Source organism: Lagenorhynchus albirostris, chromosome 19 (genome assembly GCF_949774975.1).
Source record: "Lagenorhynchus albirostris chromosome 19, mLagAlb1.1, whole genome shotgun sequence".
Classification (NCBI taxonomy): Eukaryota; Metazoa; Chordata; class Mammalia; order Artiodactyla; family Delphinidae; genus Lagenorhynchus; species Lagenorhynchus albirostris.
The window spans coordinates 3638382-3656846 of record NC_083113.1 but is presented as its reverse complement, the minus strand read 5'-3'; the positions used below and the strand labels follow the sequence as shown (position 1 = coordinate 3656846).

The window sequence follows — 18465 nt, the reverse complement described above, 5'->3', positions numbered from 1 at the left end:
ACAGAGTCCCCCGTCTGCCCGTCCTACCGCCTAAAATCTCCGGACCAGGACCCGGGCTCCTCCTCCACCTGTCCTGGACGGAGTCCCCGCCACCCCTACTACTGACACCCCAGCCTCCTCTGTCCCCTCCAGTCTCCTCTCCAGCTAGTGGCCAGAGAAATCCTCGGACGTGGAGTCGCCCCGCGGCTCACGGGGACCTGAGCATCCCGACCGCCCTCAGGGGAGACGCGGGCTCCTCAAGGGGCCCCACCGTGGGCACCATCGGGCCTCAGGGGCTCCTAGAAAGCAGCTTCTGCGCCCCATTGCCCTGAACGCACCCGCGCATCCTGCCTGGTGCCCCGCCCTCCCCGCGGAGACCCTGCAGCGCCATCCGGCCGCCACCCTCCCCCCGCACCCCGCCCCTCGCTGCGCCCCCGCCCTGATGGCGCCGACCCTTCAGAGCTGCGGCCGTGGGACTGACCTCCAGACCCGGGTCTATCTGCGCCCCTTGGCAGGAGCGGGCGGGCTTGCTCAGTGCTTGTCCTTGGCGCCCGAGCAGCGCTGGCTCCGGAGATGCCCAGGGAACCTGTGGACAAACTCACGTGAATGAACGGGGCCGAGTCGCTCTGCAACACGCACAAACCCCCAACCCCCGCCCCCAAGCACAAGTCAGGTGGTTAAAACAGTCTCTGACACCAGCACAGGCGTCAGAGTGTTGGCTACAGTTGTATTTTTAGGGGGGAGGGTTGGGGGCCTCTTCCTCCACGAAGGCCCCCAGCCTGCCAGCATCACTATCCTTGTTACTGAGGGGTTCCTACTGGGCCTCAGAATCCGTCCGCTCCCCCAGCGCTCCTCCCCCACTGCCCAGGCCAGGCCTTCCTAGGAAAGGCACAGAGGCTCACGCATCAGAGGCACTGGGGCCTGGGGACCCCTTGGGGGTGGTTGGGGGACAGGGTGGGTCCTGCAGGGTCATCAGGCGCACAATGACTCCCTCCCACGAGGTGGCCTCCTGCCCAGGACTCACACTCCTACTCACAGTGGGATACTTTGAGAAACTCAGAGACACCCCTTTGGCCTCGGTGTTCTACTTGTACAAATTAAGACCCACTTGTAGACCCTCAAATACACACAAATGGGCAGTAACACAACCTGAGGCTCAGTAACACTCAGGCACGTGCACGCACACACACACACACACACAAATGTGCATATACACACAGCTTCAAACACTGGGCACACCAGGCACACACACACGCAGGACACACACATCTGCACACTTAAAGCTCAAAGGGCACCCTATGGGATACTCAGACCACCTCTGCCTGACACCCCAGAGTCCACCCTCAGTCTCACCTGGGGACCCAACCCCCCAGTAGCCTCTCGCCTCCGATGCCCCCTATCACTCTGCTTTGGACGCCCCCCAGCTCCTACTCACAGTGGCTCACTTTAAACCTCAGAATCACTCCTTCAGCCTTGTAGGCTTGAAAACATTGAGAACTACTAGCAGATCAGACAGACAAATATGCGGAAATCCATCCAAAAGCTCAGCAACACCCAGTCGTGCACACACACAGACACACACACACACACTGCAGACACAGACATTCCTAGAAAATCAGAGACACCCCCTCAGCTTGCAGGCCTTTTAGAAACAATGCCACCCACTCACAGATCCACACACACAAACGTACAGATTCAGATTTACAGAGCTCAAAACAGCAGACACCCCAGGCAGACATAGACGCACAGACACACACACACACACACACACACACACACACACACACACACACACACTTGTAGAAACACATATTTTCAAATACTTTGGAAAGCAGGGCATAAAGACACAAACACATCTGCAGACACATCTCAAAGCTGAAAATCACCCTCCAGACACATGATCCCCTCTGGCTGACACCCAGGACCGACCCTAGGTCTCACCCAGGGCCCATACCCCAGAGGCTGCCCCTCCAAGATGCACGCCCCCGGCAAGCTCCCAGCCACCACCCTCAGGCAGGCACGGGCGCGCAAAATCGCTGGAGGCTCGAAAACCCTTTTCCAAGCGCCCTTCTCACAAGCTTCCTCTGGCTCCCCCAAAAGCTTCCGGAGGGGCTTCCCGACCCTCCCCACTCCCCAAATGCCCTCTGGACTCCCCCCCACCCAAGTCATTTTCCTACGTTCTATTCAGTCAATTCGGTAACTAGCCCCCGACCCCCAACTGATCTATCCAGTGTCCCACTCCCATACCTCCCGCCTCCTCCATCAAACTACGAAGTCCCCAGATCTGACCCTCCTACCTCCTAAAATCTCGGGACCGGAACCCTGTTCCTCTTCCACCTGACCTGGAAGGAGTCCCAGCCATCCCCTAACCCGGACAGCCCAGTCCTCCTCGGTCCCCTCCAGTTTTCTGTCCTCTCAGTGGCCCGAGAAATCCTCGGACCAGGAGTCGCCCCGAGGCTGAGAAGGGTCTGAGGACTCTGGCCGCCCTCAGGGGAGACGCGGGTTCCTCAAGGGGCTCCACAGCGCGCACACCATCTGGTCTCAGGGGCTCCTAGTCAGCAGCTCCTGCGCCCTATTGCCAAGAACGCACCCGCGCATCTTGGCTGGGCGCCCCAGCCCTCCCCGCGGAGACCCCACAGCGCCACCCCGCCGCCCCCCGCCCCCTACTGCGCACTCGCACAGATGGCGCAGACCCTTCAGAGCGGCAGCGGCGGGACTGCCCTCCCCTCCCGGGTTGTGACTTGGCGCGGGCTTCCCGGGGGGCAGGGGCGGGGCGGGCTAGCTCAGTGCTGGTCCCTGGCATCCTGCAGGGGGTCCAGAAAACGTGCCCGGGGACGCGCAAGACAAAAGCGCGAAAGGAGCCGCTCACGACCACCGCCCCTTTCCTGTCCACATAGATACTCAGGTCCAGTGACTGAAACAGCGCCTGAAACAAAGTATAATGTTGTCAGGGCTTGAGGACTGGAAATCCTGGTCCTGCACCTCCTCTCTGACCCCAGCTTCCCTCCATCACTGTCTCTGTTGCTGGGCTTTCCAATTGGGCCCCAGATAGCCGTCCTCCCCCCAGCGCCCCTGCCCAACAAGTCTAGCCTTCTGTCCTGGACCAGGTCTTCCAGGAGAAGGGAGGTGCGGGTTGACAGGGAAGAGCCTCAAGTTATGCTTCTGAGCAGCAGAGACACAAGGGCCTGGATGCTTGGGTCGGGGGAAGCGGTTACTGGGGGCTGGGGGCTGGTCCTGCAGTATCATCAGAAGCACAGTGACCCCCAGGCAAGCGGTGACCCCTCTCCCAGACGCCCACACACTCACTGCTACTCACAATGGCATACCTTCAAAACCCCCGAGATAACGCCTCAGCCTCCCAGGTCTGCTGGTAACAATTGAGACTCACTTGCGGATGGGCACACAGGTGCAGAAACACACCCCACCTGGGCTGTCTGGTAAGGATGGTCCTTACCCTATGCCTCACTGGCCAGACCTTAATCAAACGGACTACCAGCACAATAGGTGAGAAATGCTGTCCTTCGTTCAGGTAGCAATATCCCAGCTGAGATTCAGGGTTCTAATGTCCTGGAAGAAAGGGGAAGTGGATGTAGAGGAACTTTGGTTTCTGCAAGGGTGGTGAAAACTTCCAACAGGATAAAACATATGGAAAAGAGTATGTCTCCTTCTCCTCCAGCTCTCCCCACCGTGTTCCCTCCTTAGACTAATCCCCACTGGCATTAACTGATTTCTTATCTATGCTTTCAGAGATAAATATTTATTCATTTATTTGTATGCTTAATTATATGTTAATTTATAGGTTTAATTATACATGTATATGCACGTGTGTATATAAAAAATATATTTCATCTGCCACTAGCCACCTGTTTCTTTTTTTACATAAATGATATCCTACTATACACACTCTTGCTTTTGTTTTCTTTTTTTAGCTAACGAATATATTTTGGAAATCTTGCCATATCAGTCCATACAGAACTGCCTCATTCTTTTTGATGGTGGTAGACTATTCCCCTGAATGACTTTACCATGATTTGTTTAACCAAGTCTCCTAAGACTGGATAGTTGGGTGCCTTCTGGTTTTTTCTTACTAATAACACTACTGGAATGACCTTCCTTGAAAATGTGTCATTGCACACAACTGGAAGCTTCTCAGGATAGGTTTTAGAACTGAAAGAATTGCATCAGCGCGTATGTGCATTTCAAATTTGGGGACAGCTATTGCCAAAGTGCTCTATGCAAAGAGGGCCAGATGAGAACCCAACTAACAATGCATTTGGAGAGGCCAAGTCAGTATATGAACACATTTTTTTATTATTTTTTGAACATATTTTTTAATCTTTACCAACTGCTGGGTGAAAACATGGTTAGAAGCAGTTTCATTTCTTTACTATGAATTACCTTTTCATATATCTCACCAATTTTTGATTGGGTCATTGGTCTTTTTCTTATCTATTTGTAAGTGTTCTTTATATATTAAGGATATTGATCTTTCCTCTGTAATGTGTACTGAATGTACTTTTGATCCATTTCTTATTCAAATTTTGACTTTATTTATGGTGTCAGTAAAAGATTTTGGAATAAATGAATGAATGACTTAATTGACTATCAAGTTTCAAGCTTGACCTGCAGATCAGAACTCACTGGGCAGTGCCAGATTCCTGGACAAGAGGGAATGGGTGAATATTAAGGTAATTTGAAAAACCAGACAGACACGAAGGTCAATTAAATATTTGTAGATTTAATGCACACTCCCTGCGCTTGCTAAGGCTTATTTGGCTATAATTCAACTTAACACGTCCAAAATTAAATGAACCCTTATCATCCTACTTCTGTCCCTCCCAAGTCATCCTCAACTTGGAACCCGGCACCTCCAGTGGCTCAAGCCAGAATTCATGAAGTCATTCAAGACGCCCCCCACAGGGACTTCCCTGGTGGTCCAGTGGTTAAGCCTCTGTGCTCCCAATGCAGGGGGCATGGATTCAACCCTGCATGCTGCACAGTGTGGCCAAAAGGAAAAAAAAAAGGACGCCCACCACTCCTTGGTCTTCCACATCCAGTCCCTAGCACACCCTTTGGCTCAATCTTATTTATGTAAATACATCTTATTTATGTATTCAGAAGCAGCAGTCAGTTATCTTTTTCTGTCAAAGGTCTCATAGCAAATATTTTAGCCTTTCTGAACCAATAAGTCTCTGTCGCAGCTAAAAGACTTTGCATGAAAGCAGCCCAGACGTTAGGTAAGGAATGGGTGTACTTGTGACAACAGCCCTTATTTACACAACAGGCTGTGGCTGGATGGCCAGAGTCTGCCCACCCTTGACCAAGAGAATTTTCTGTGCCGGCTCCTGCAGTAGGTGAAGCCAAGCCGCTCCTGGAAAAGGGGCAGTTTGGGCAGAAATGAAAACAGCTATACTTTATTTTTTAAAGATATAGTTTGTGAAAATTTGAATCCCGTGAAGTTGAAAAAGTGTAATATAAAAAATAGCCATAGAGCCTTGATTTATGTTCAAAACCTGAAATAATGATCTTTTTTAAAAAGCTCTCATGAGCTTGTTCTTCTCTCCTACAAATTGGGGATCATATTAGTTCCTATTTCCTAGGACTCTGGTGGAGGGTAAATGAGATCATCTATGTAAAGTGCTCAGCACCATACCTGACAGGTGGAAAGTGCCCAGGAAATGTTAGCATTTAGCCAACATTATCAGCAACCGACTGGTTAATCTGCCCCAGGCAGAGGGGTTGTCCTGCGGGCAGGGCACTGGCCACCCTGAGACTCAAACTGCCCAGAGGACCGTCCATGGAGCCAGGAGTCTCCAAGAGCCATTGATAAGATGTTCTGTCTGGCTGTGCTTCTTCAGTGTCTCACAGCACCAAGCCCACATCCTCACTTTCTGGGGGCAATGGTGTGTAATAATTCTGATAATGTAAGAGATCTAAAGCAGTCCTGAGACAGACCCTTCTGTGCCCATGGAAATGCTCTGTATCTGCAGTGTCCAGTACGGTAGCCTCTGGCCACATCTGGCCACTGACATGTGCCTGGCGGGGCTGAGAAACTGTTTTGAACTTTATGTTTAATTTGTTTACATTGAAATGTCTTTTTGACAGATACAGATTTCTGATAACTTTCGAATCATACCACTGAACTGGGTAAGAAATTAAAGAATTCAAATGGAAAACCTGATGACTTCATAAATTGTTAACACAAGAGTAAGATCAACAAGGATTAGTTCCATAGGACTCAGTGAAGGGATGAATATGTTTTTAATTTTTATGGCTTTTTGTCTGAAATATCACTGGCTTCTAATTTTTGTTTTCTAGACATAAAGAAGCATTTCACTTTCAACTAATTATGACAGCAATTTGGTAAATTACACCTTTGTAAGCAGAAACATTTATATTTTCTCTCTACCTGATCCTTCCAGCATTTGGAAACTCTTAGTATTCTTAGTTTTATGACAACATAGTTATTTGCATAAGTTCAATAAGAATCTATTCTCCTTGTAACAGGACATAAATGGAAACACTTGTTTTATTACCATTGCTTTGACTGGCATGTCATATTTAAGAATATGCACAGAATCAGATATGACTAGACAGCTTTAAAGAACCAAGGTGAACTTTATGGAGCCATAAAGCCCCTTGGAAAAATAACCTGGCACCTTGCTTCAGAGTTCCCAGCAACACTACCAGGTAAATAAGGAAGGATACTTCCTAGTAGGTGGAGGAATCTCAAGACACGTTGGAGTCCTTGAGAAGAGAGGAAACCATCCAAATCTGTAGATACTGCAGGTGGAATATGACTGGTCTATGCAGAGGACTGCTGACCTCAACCTCATCTCACAACGATGCTCAAACACAGGAGAAATTATATTCAGACCAGGACAAAAAGAAGATGGCATCAGAAGTAGACGGCTATCCCAAGATGCCAGACCTGACTCGTATGATTATTTATACTGTTTTTTGATTGTGAGGACTTTTGCATGTGAATGAAATGTTTTGCTATCATTAGCACAATCCTATGCAGAGTTTAAAGATTATTCCAGTCGTTGGGTTTATGGTCAGTTACCCACATCCACTGCATCTACTACTGGGTTATCTTGGTGGATTTCTCCCGTGCAAGACTCTAATTGGATAGCCCTTAAGAAATTTATTCTAGAAGAAAGAAGTTATACTTCTGTTGGGGCCATTATTTATTTTTCTTATTGAACTATAGTTGATATATAATATATTAGTTTTGGATGAATAACATAGTGATTCGATATTTTTATAGATTATTCTCCATTTAAAGTTATTACAAAGTAATGGCTATATTTCCCTGTGCTGTATAATACATCCTTGTTGCTTATTTATTTTATACATAGTAATTTGTATCTCTTAACCCCCTACCCTTATCTTGCCCCTCCTCCCCTCCCCAGTGGTAAACCCTAGTTTATTTTCTACATCTGTGAGTCTGTTCCTGTTTTGTTATGTTCATTTGTTTGTTTTATTGTTTAGGTGCCACATATAAGTAATAGTATGGAGTATTTGTCTTTCTCTGTCTGACTTATTTCACTAAGGCTAATATCTTCCAGGTCTATCCACGTTGTTGCAAATGGCAGAATTTCATTCTTTTTTATGACTGAGTAGTATTCCATTTTGTGTGTGTGTGTGTGTGTATATATGTGTGTGTGTGTGTGTGTGTGTGTGTGTGTGTGAGATGTTATATGTGTATAACATCTTTATCCATTCATGTGGGGTTGGACACTTAGGTCACTTCCATATCTTGGCAATTGTAAATAATGCTGCAATGAACACTGGGGTACATGTATATTTTCAAGTTAGTGTTTTCTTTTTTTTAATATATATATGTGTGTGTGTGTATATATATATATATATATATATATATATATATATATATATATACCCATGAGTGGGATTGCAGGATCATATGGTAGCTCTATTTTCAGTTTTTTAAGGAACCTCCATACTGTTTTCCACAGTGGCTGCACCAATTTACATTCCGACTAAGAGCACAGGAGGGTTCCCTTTTCTCCACACTTATTATTATTTATAATAATAAACATTTATTATTTATAGAGTTTTTGATGATGGTCATTCTGACCGGTATGAGGTGATACTTCATTGTAGTTTTGATTTACATTTCTCTAATAATTAGCGATACTGAGCATCTTTCCGTGTGCCTGTTGGCCATCCGTATGTCTTCTTTGGGGAAATCTCTATTTAGGTCTTTTGCCCTTTTTTTGATTGGGTTGTTTGTTTGTTTTTGATATTGAGTTGTATGAGCTCTTTGTATATTTTAGAAATTAAGTCCTTGTCCATCACATCATTCGCAAATATTTTCTCCCATTCAGTAGGTTGTGTCCTTATTTTGTTGATGGTTTCCTTTGCTGTGCGAAAGCTTTTAAGTTTAATATGGTCCCATTTGTTTATTTTTGCTTTTATTTCTTCTGCTTTGGGAGACTGATCCAAAAAAAAAAAATTGCTCTGATTTATGTCAAAGAGTGTTCTGCCTTGTCCTCTTTCAGAAGTTTATGGTTTTGGGTCTTACACTTGGGTCCTTAATCCATTTTGAGTTTATTTTTGTATATGGTGTGGGAAAATGTTCTAATTTTACTCTTTCATATGTAGTGTGTAAATTTCCCACCACCACTTATTGAAGAGACTTTCTGTTCCCCATTGCATATTCTTGCCCTTTTATGGTCATAGATTAATTGACCATATGTGTGCGGGTTTATTTGTGGGCTCTTTATTCTGTTCCATTGATCTATGTGTATGTTTTTGTGCCAGTATTATGCTGTTTTGATTACTGTAGCTTTGTAGTATAGTCCAATGTCAGTGAGCATTATTACTCCAGCTCTATTCTTTTCCCTTAAGATTGCTTTGGCAATTAAGATCTTTTGTGGTTCCATATGAATTTTAGTATTTGTTTTAGTTCTGTGAAAAAACGTCCTTGGTATTTTGATAGGGATTGCATTAAATCTCTAGTTTGCTTTGTTTAGTATGGACATTTAACAATATTAATACTTCCAATGATGAACATGGGGTACCTTTCCATTTCTTTTTATCATCTTCAATTCCTTTATCGATGTTTTATAGTTTTCAGAGTATAGGTTTTTAAGTTCCTTGGTTAACTTTATTCCAAGGTATTCTACTCTTTTTAATGCCATTTTAAACAGGATTACTTTCTTGTTTCTCTTTGTGATAGTTCATTACTATTGTATAAAAATCAACAGATTTTTGTATATTAATCTTGTAAGCTTCAACTTCACTGAATTCATTTATTAGTTCTAATAGCTTTTTTAATTTATTTTTTATGGAAGTATAGTTGATTTACAATGTTGTGTTAATTTTTGCTGTACATATTGAATATAGTTCCCTGTGCTATAGAGTAGGACCTTGTTGTAATTCTAATAGCTTTGGTGGAGACTTTAGTGTTTTCTGTATATAGTATCACATCATCTGCAAATGGTGACAGCTTTACTTCTTCCCTTCTAATTTGGATGCCTTTTATTTCCTTCTCTTGTCTGACTGCTGTGGTTAGGACTTCCAATACTATGTAAAATAGCAGTGGTGAGGGTGGGCATCCTTGTCTTCTTCCTGATTATACAGGAAATGCTTTCAGCTTTCACCATCTGGTACGATGTTCCCTGTGGGTTTGTCATAAATGTCCTTTTTTCAGTTGAGGTATGTTCCCTCTATACCCACTTTCATCAGAGTTTTCATCATGAACGGAGGTTGAACTTTGCCAAATGCTTTTTTGGTGTCTGTTAGATGATCATGTGACTTTTAGACTTCCTTTTGTTAATGTGGTGTATCACAATGATTGATTTGCAGATAGTGAACTATGCTTGAATCCCTGGAATAAAACCCACTTGATCCTGGTGTATGATACTTTTTATATATTATCATATTCAATTTGCTAATATTTTGTTGAGGATTTTTACACCTTTATTCATTGGTCTGTAATTTTCTTTTTTGTACTGTCTTTGCTTTATTTGGGCCACTACTCATATTACAAGATGGGACCCCCTCACTTAGCCAATCAAACTACTTGCTCTGACCATAGCCATAAAAATGAATCATATTTCATACAGATGGCCAACAGGCACATGAAAAGATGCTAAACATCGCTAATTAGTAAAGAAATGCAAATAAAAACTACAATAAGGTACCACCTCTCACTGGTCAGAATAACCATCATTAAAAAGTCTACAAATAACAAATGCTGGAGAGGGTGTGGAGAAAAGGGAACCCTCCTACTGTTGGTGGGAATGTAAATTGGTGCAGCCACTATACAGAACAGTACGGAGGTTCCTCAAAAAACTAAAAATAGAGTTGCCATATGATCCTGCAATCCCACTCCTGGACATATAGCTGGACAAAACTATAATTCAAAAAGATACATGCACCCCAATGTTCATAGCAGCACTATTCACAATAGCCAAGACATGGAAACAATCTAAATGTCCATCAACAGATGAGTGGATAAAGAAGATGTGGTACTTATATGCAATGGAATACTACTCAGCCATGAAAACGAATGAAATAATGCCATTTGCAGCAACATGGATGGACCTAGAGATTATCAAAGTAAGTGAAGTAAGCCAGAAAGAGAAAGACAAATACCATATGATATCACTTATATGTGGAGTCTAAAATATGACACAAATGAACTTATCTATGAAACAGACTCACAGACATAGAGAACAGACTTGTGGTTGCCAAAGGTATGGGGTTGGGGGAGGGATGGATTGGGAGTTTTGGATTAGCAGATGCAAGTTATATATAGGATGAATAAACAACAAGGTCCTACTGTATAGCACAGGGAACTATATTCAATATCCTCTGATAGGGCTTCCCTGGTGGTGCAGTGGTTAAGAATCCGCCTGCCAGTGCAGGGGACATGGGTTCGAGCCCTGGTCGGGGAAGATCCCACATGCCATGGAGCAACTAAGCCCACATGCCTCAACTACTGAAGCCTGCACGCCTAGAGCCCGTGCTCCACAACAAGAGAAGTCACTGCAATGAGAAGGTCGCACACCGCAGTGAAGAGTAGCCCCCTCTCGCCACAAGTAAAGAAAGCCCACGTGCAGCAACGAGGACCCAACACAGCAATAAATAAATAAATAAATACATCCTCTGATAAATCATAATGGAAAAGAATATGAAAAAGTATGTATATATACGTGTAACTGAATCACTTGCTGTACAGCAGAAATTAACACAACATTGTAAATCAGCTATACTTTAATAAAATAAATTTTTTAAATGAATCATCTTTAAAAGTTACTCAAGCTCAATCAGAGCAATGAGGAAAATTTCAGTCAAAGAATATAACTTTCTGTTTTTTAGGAGGGACTGTCCCTCAGTTACAGGATGAATTTGTATTGCAAATATCAGGGTATGGTCATTGAAATTTAAGGGTTTCCCTTATGTGGAGGAAAATTAAATCATACTAAGGATAATCAGCTTAATGACTACAGGGAATTGGGCTGGGTGCTTTATGAACGATGCTAATATATCATTTCTCTTAAAGTTAGTGATTGGTATGTAACAGACAGGGACAAACGACCTGGGATATACTGGGCTGCACCTACTGGAATTTCTTGTCTTAAACATTTACTTATGACGCTACTAGCTATATTGCTTGTATTTTGCCTATTTACAATATTGTTATTTCTTGCATTAAGAATTATGTGACTGGGACTTCCCTGGTGGTCCAGTGGGTAAGACTCCACGTTCCCAATGCAGGGGGCCCGGGTTTGATCCCTCGTCGGGGAACCAGATCCCGCATGCGTGCCGCAACTAAGAAGCCTGCATGCTGCAACAAAGATCCCAGGTGCCACAGCTAAGACCTGATGCAGCCAAAATAAATAAATAAATATTTAAAAAAATAAAATAGAATTGTGTGACTGAGCCTCCAATAAATATAATGATGCCTAGGCGCCTTGAAACAACTGATCAAATATATAGTTCCACGTGAGATCAGTGATCGTAATAGTGTAATTCTAGATACGGGAAGAAGCAACAAGAGGGAACCATTTCCTGGATCATAAGGGACTAGTAAGATAGGTGGTCCAGAGACATGTATGGCTACCATTAACAGGGCATAGTCCAGCAATAACACATTGAATGGGCTAGCGGTTAAATACGCGCCTGAGCTAGCAACAAACCTTACTAGCGCTGAGGGAGAACTTGGCTATAAAATGCCTCCCAAACCTTGGTTGAATTTATGACCAAGAGGAAGGCACTGCCAACAAAAGAAGGTTCCCCACCACCCATTTCTACAAAAGTGAAGTCATTAACCACTTCAGTTGATACCAACAATACATCTGGAAAGTAATTAAGCGTGAAGATCAGGCTGAGGTACTCTATGCTCTGGGAAAACCGGCAGAAAGGCTTTCAGAGAGTTAGATGTTTTCAGGAGAAAATTTTAAAAACCTCTATTCTTGTATCTTCTCATACTTAGAAAAGGGCTAAAATCATAAGTGACATATGTGTTCCTTGTGACTAACGGTACCCTTCTACCAAGCGGTGTGCTTCATTGCGCATACACGTTCTCCAAAATCACACAGAACCTGACCTCCTACCTACCTTGTGGAGCAGAGCGGCTGTCTCCTGGGCTATAGTCCTCAGTAAACCCCAAACAAAATGGAAACTCACAGCTCTCACATTGTACATTTTCACTTCAGTCGACAATTTCTGTGGATTTTGTTGTTGTTGCAGTTAAGTGGCATTACTGTGTCTAAACGTAAGTGCTGCATGCATATTCCAAGTATTTATGCAATATCTGAAGAGGTAAGTGAATGGACGCTATGAATCTTGGAAGGTATGAATGTTGGAAGATGCTCTTCCACTCACAGTTGTGCGACCATCTGGGAAAGTCCCAGTGTCCACATGTGTGAAGTTATTACCATGATGGTTAAGGGCAGAGACTCTGAAGCCAGCCTGCCTGGGTGTGAATCTCGGCTTGGCTACTTATGATCTGTGTGACCTGAAGCAAGTGACATGAACTCTCTGTGCCTCTGTTCTCTTGTCTTGGAAAGAGAGATAACAGAACCTGTCACGTGGTTGTGAGGACTAAGGGAATCAAAAAGTGTAAAGAAATGAGCTCAGGGCTTACCACATGGTCAGTGCTCAAGAAACATTCTTTTTTTTTTTTGGTCATGCCATGCCGCATGGGGGATCCTAGTTCCCTGACCAGGGATCAAACCCGTTGCACCTATATTGGGAGTTGGAGTCTTAATCAGGGAAGTCCCGAAATATTCCTTATTCTAAATATTTGTGTAAAAATGGAGGAGATCCTAGTCAAGGGGAGAGAGATACAGAACTGAAGAATACACTTACTCACTCGTGTATTCATTACAGTCTGGTGCTGAGGATAAATTAACTTAACAGACCCAATCAGTAGGGACACAATAGCCATTTTCCTTTGCTATAATAATAGAAGCAATTAGGTGAGCACAGGATTGCCCAGCTAAGGACTGCACTTCCCAGCATCTCTTGCAGCTAGATGTGGTCATGTGACTATGCTCTGGCCAATGAGGTTTGAGGAAAAGTGATCCGGCATCTTGTAGGAGTTGCCCTTTGAAGGACTAAAGTGTGTCTTCCCCTTCCCTCATCCTTCTCCCCTTCCCCTGAGCCAGAATGTGGATGGGACGTGGGGGTGAGCCCTCTCCAGACATGTGGCACAGAGCACCAAGGTCAAAGGACCCTGGCTGCCCAACTCCAAAGAGTGTCTACACCTTCGCCCTGAGAGGTTACACACAGACCACCAACACGGAGGACAAATCAATTTTGGCATATTTAAGCAGCTATATTTTGGAATTTTACATCACAGTAGCCCAGCATGCATGTTTTGGGAGCACGGGATCTAGAGCGGGAAGCAGAGGGACCTCGGGTATTAGGAAAGGCAGAGGATGCTGAGGCAGCACAGGGGACATTCCCATGCCTGGATCTCCTCGTACTCTGCACCAGGCTTGGAAGGGGAGGTGCAGTTCGAGCCAGGTTTCGAAGGTTCAGGAGGAAACTGGGAATCAGAGTCAGAGTCATCCGTTTCCAAGTAATAGGCGAAGCAAACAGTTGGCTTAAAGGAACGAGAACACAGAAGAAAGAGGAGAACGTTAGTGCCCTGGGTAGCATCCCCTCTCCCAAGTGTGAGGGCTGAGCACGTGCACTCAGCGGCAGCCCACCTGGGGCTGAATTCCAACTTGGCTACAAACAGCTGGGGACCCTGGGGCAAGCGACCTGACCTTCCCCTGCCTCAGTTTACACTTCTGTATAATGAAGTATAAATAAGTGCTTTCTCAAAGGGGAGTCGTGAGGATTGAACAGGATGATCCAAGAAAAGCATCTTTAACAATGCCTGCTGCCTAGTGAGAGGGTTTTCTTCTACTCAGTGCCCTCATCTTTGCAAAACAGTTCTTCCCCAAAATGTCCTTAGTGTGGGTTTCTCAACATCCACTCTACGGACATTGTGGGGCGGGACCATCCTTTGCAGGGGATGCTGCACGCTGTGCATTGTAGGAAGTTGAGGGGCATCCCTGGCCTCTACCTGCTGTACACCAGCGGCATCACCCCTTCAGCTGTGACAGCTACAGATGTTTCCAGACACTGAAGATGTCTGCAGGGGGGCAAACTGCCTCTGGTTGAGAATCACTTCCTCATCCATACTTCTGTTCTCTGAGTTTGGGGAAAGGTAAGGACCTTCTACTCCACACACTCCCATGGTCATGGGACCCAGGCTGGGGCAATTAGGGTCCTGCATCCCCTCAGCTGATGATTGGTTCAGTGGTGGGCAAAGTACCCAAAATGGGCCAAACAGAATGCTGTCCACTTCTAAGATTTTTGCTTCATGAAAAATGTGTCCCAACTGACCTCTTATTAGCTAGTTGCATGGAGAAAACAAAACCAGAAAGTATTCAGTAGAGAAATCGGACAAGTATTTCTTCCGAGTACATCAGCAATGATGGCAGACAGACCTCGTGTGCACCTAGATGTGATGTCTAGAAAAGGACAGGGCATCACGTAGGTGGTATTCCAGAGATCATAGCTACCCTGAATCTCATTCATGGGGAAATGGTTAAAAAATAAATAAACAAACAAATAAATAAATAAAACAATATGGGGTGGGGTGACTCTGGTCTTCAAAGTTGTCATAGGCAAGAAAGGTTGAGGAGATTTCCAGATTAAAGAGGTCTAAAGATACATTACTAAGCACAATACCTGGACCAGAATGGACCTTGTGCTGTGGGGAAAAGAACAAAAAAGAAAAGGTAGTATGTAGCTAATTCACAAAACGGGAATATGGACATAGATCAGATGAAAGTGTGCATAAGGATAAAAGCCTGAATGTTGCAACAGTCCCACACTTATGTAAGAGTATATTCTATATCTAAGGTGATAGACTGAGGAATGTATATATAAATATATATATTAGAGAGTACATGAAAATACAAAATATTAACAATTGGTGCATTTGGATGATCTTTGTACTGCTTTGCAAAATCTGTGACTCTTACATTCTTTTCTAATAACATTTCTAGAGAGTCCTCCCTGGGACTGCTGCAGGCACTAATAGGAAACGTGTTCTTGCGAGCATCCTCACCCTGTGCCTCCCCTGACCTCTCCCCGTGGCACCCCTGGTTCCCCAACAGGGCCGCTCCAAACTCCCCTCCCACCTGTTAAGAATCCCAGACACAGAGCAGACGCCTCATTGGCCAAGGTTGAGCCACGTGCCCAGCCTGGAACCAATCATAGGGAACCTTGGCATTGCTGGCTCTGATTGGTCAGGGGCATACCTGGAGCTGGTCTGAGGATGGGATCAGATCCATCCAAAGGGCATGGAGACAGGTGGTCCCCCAAGAAAAATCAAGGGTGTTAGTAGCAGAAGGAGGAATGGTGTCCAGGTGGACAAAGCCACAGCTGCCTACGCAGGAGGGACCCTTACGTAACTCATTCCCTCACTTAATCAGCCCATGTGTATACAATGCCTAACACTGGTTACATCTGTTCTAGGCAGGGGGATATGCCATTGAACAACAGAGGAGGTTGCTGCTCCCCAAGCACCACTCGAGTAGGGAACACAGATGATGAACACACAGATACAGGTGTGCTCTCAGGTAGCAATAATAACGCTGAAGAAACTGAGCAAAGCAAGGGGTTAGAGAGAAATGAGGCCAAAGTGAGCAAGGGAGGCTTCATGGAGGAGGTGACATTGGAGCAGAGGCAGGAATTAGGAAAGAAAAGAAGGCAGGAAAGAGGGCAGCATCTCCAAGAAAACCATCCCCCAGAGCTGGGGCTACATCCTCAAGGGTACAAGGGGCACCGAGCCACCCAAGGGTCTCTGCTGGGCAGAGGGGGTGGCAGATGTGCCTGAGCTCAGACCCAAGGGCTTCTGGTGAAAGGGAGGAAGCAAACAGGCTTACCATGGGACAGATCGGCAGGAGTTTGGCTGACATCGTTCCCTCCGTTTTGGAGGGATTGCTCAGCAGATCATCAGGAACCTCAGAAGGCAGGGCTGAGGGAGGAGGAAAGAGGCATGAGGCCATCTTGCCCTCTGAGGCTTGAGAAACAATAATAATAAAATCTTCATCACGAACCCTTGACAAGAGCTAATATGTGAGGAGTACTTGCGATGTGGCAGGCACGTTTTTAAGCATTTTACAATTATTAGCTTGTCTGGTTGTTCATTATAACTCCCTGAAATAACTACTATTATCATCTCATTTTACAGATGAGGAAACGGAGGCACAGAAAGGTTAGGGACGTTGCACAGCAGTGCCTGCAGACATGCATTAAATTGCATCCTGTAGTCTCACAGGGAACAGACGGGGAATGTCAGTGAGTGAAGGGGCTGGGGGTAAGACAACAGGGGTGTCCAGGCCACAAAAAGAAGCTCCAATTCATTCAGCTCCCAGGAGACACTGCTGTAGGCTCTGAATAGGGGAGAGACAGGACGCACTGACATCAGGTGATGTCAGGGAGGTTCCATCCTGGGTGCCCCTCAGGGCCCTCCCTCCCCAGCAGGAGCCAGTGGGAGCTATTTGGGGTTGGGATTAGTCTTCAGGGTCAACACTTCCCCATCAGCCGTGCCCTGGAGACCCTCCCTACTGCCACCTGCCCACAGTTTTCCACCCCATGTGTGTCTCACCTCCTTTCTCCGGCGGCTTGGTCTGCACCTCCTCAGTTTCCTGGCCCTCGATGGTGCTGAGAGGTAGCATCGTGACACGACAGGTGCTCCCTATGGACAGGAGACCAGAGCAGTCAGTGCCTGGGCTGGGGACCCAGATGGCCTGGGTGTGAACCCCAGCACCGCTCTCAGATGTTGGATGGACTCAGGCAGCTCCATCCCCTCCCCAAGTCTCCAGGTCCCCAACATCCAAGGGGAAGTGTTGGCAATGCCTCCCTCCTAGAGTGGCTTCCAAGGCCCAGTGTGTGATGTGGGGAGAGCAATTGCTGTGGTGCCTGCCAAGGGCAAGGGCAGGGATCATGGGTGTGGGGTTTATGCCTCTTTAAGAATAGAAAAATTATGACACAAAGTGCTGGGGCCTGAAGGTGCAGCTCAGTTAACTTTATATCAGAAGGGCCTGTGGTGTCTGACATACAGCAGGCACTCAATAAGTGCACTCATGGCCAGCATTCCCAGTGCTGTGTTTCAGCTGTGTCCTAAGGCTACACTGCAGCTTGACCAAATGGTTCAGACCAGGACCCCTCTTCCCTGTCCTCGGGGGCCTCTTCTGGTACAGGATGCTCAAGGGATGGCCTCTCAGGACTGCTGTGAAGACGAGGGGGCTGGTCCACAGACCCCTCACCACAGCCCCTGGGGAGCGAGCGGCCAGCACTGCAGCAAGGGTGCCTAGCAGCAGGCTCAGCTGTGGGGTCCTGGGACCCCGCCTCCACCCCAGCTTTACCCTGGGCAGGACTTGGGCCAGTGTGTCTGGAGGGTGCACTGGGGGGTTCCAGCCTTCCAGTCACGAGCTGAGAGACGTCAAGGATCAAGCTCGCCAGATTTAACAACAAGATTACAAGAAATACACAGCAAACTGAGATTTGAATTTCAGATACACAAATCATACTTTAGTATAAGTAGCTCCCAAACACTGCACGGGACGGGTCTACATAAAAAAATCACCCTTTATTTATTTTGCCAAGTTATGTTTAAGTAGAGGCAAGAAATATCTGGGACATGGTTACACTGGAAGGTAATTCTTTGTTTGTCTGAAGTTCAAATTTAAGTATGCATCCTGTATTTTACCTAACAAGCCCCGATTCAGCGGGTATTTAACCTCTTGTGCTGTCAGGTGTCCCCTCCATAAACATAAGGACAATGAATGATTAAACAGGAGGGTTGAATATGATTAAACACATGTCAGGTATTGAGAACACAGCCTGACACACAGTCAGGCAGTTTATGTGTTGGATCCAACTCTGTTGTTATTGGTGGGGGGGAGGGCAGTTAGGAGGCCTCTTCCTCCACCTCCTCTC

The 18465-nt window shown here is 45.7% G+C and overlaps 2 protein-coding genes across 3 annotated transcripts in view; both read right to left on the bottom strand.

Moving 5' to 3' along the window:
- ZIM2 (zinc finger imprinted 2) overlaps window positions 1–18465 on the bottom strand; it is a 120698-nt gene that overhangs the window by 61545 nt on the left and 40688 nt on the right. The window lies entirely within an intron of this gene.
- The window catches only part of LOC132510018 (uncharacterized), a 45629-nt gene that overhangs the window by 23487 nt on the left and 3677 nt on the right, over window positions 1–18465 (bottom strand). The window contains exons 2-4 of one of the 2 annotated variants that reach the window (XR_009537214.1): window positions 17132–17221; window positions 16407–16498; window positions 3484–3546 (exon numbers count right to left, since the gene is read on the bottom strand). The exons of the other annotated variant lie outside the window; for it this stretch is intronic. The gene's annotated coding sequence lies outside the window, so the exon portion shown is untranslated. Of the gene's footprint in view, window positions 1–3483; window positions 3547–16406; window positions 16499–17131; window positions 17222–18465 lie in introns of those variants that run through there. 2 annotated transcript variants of the gene reach the window in all.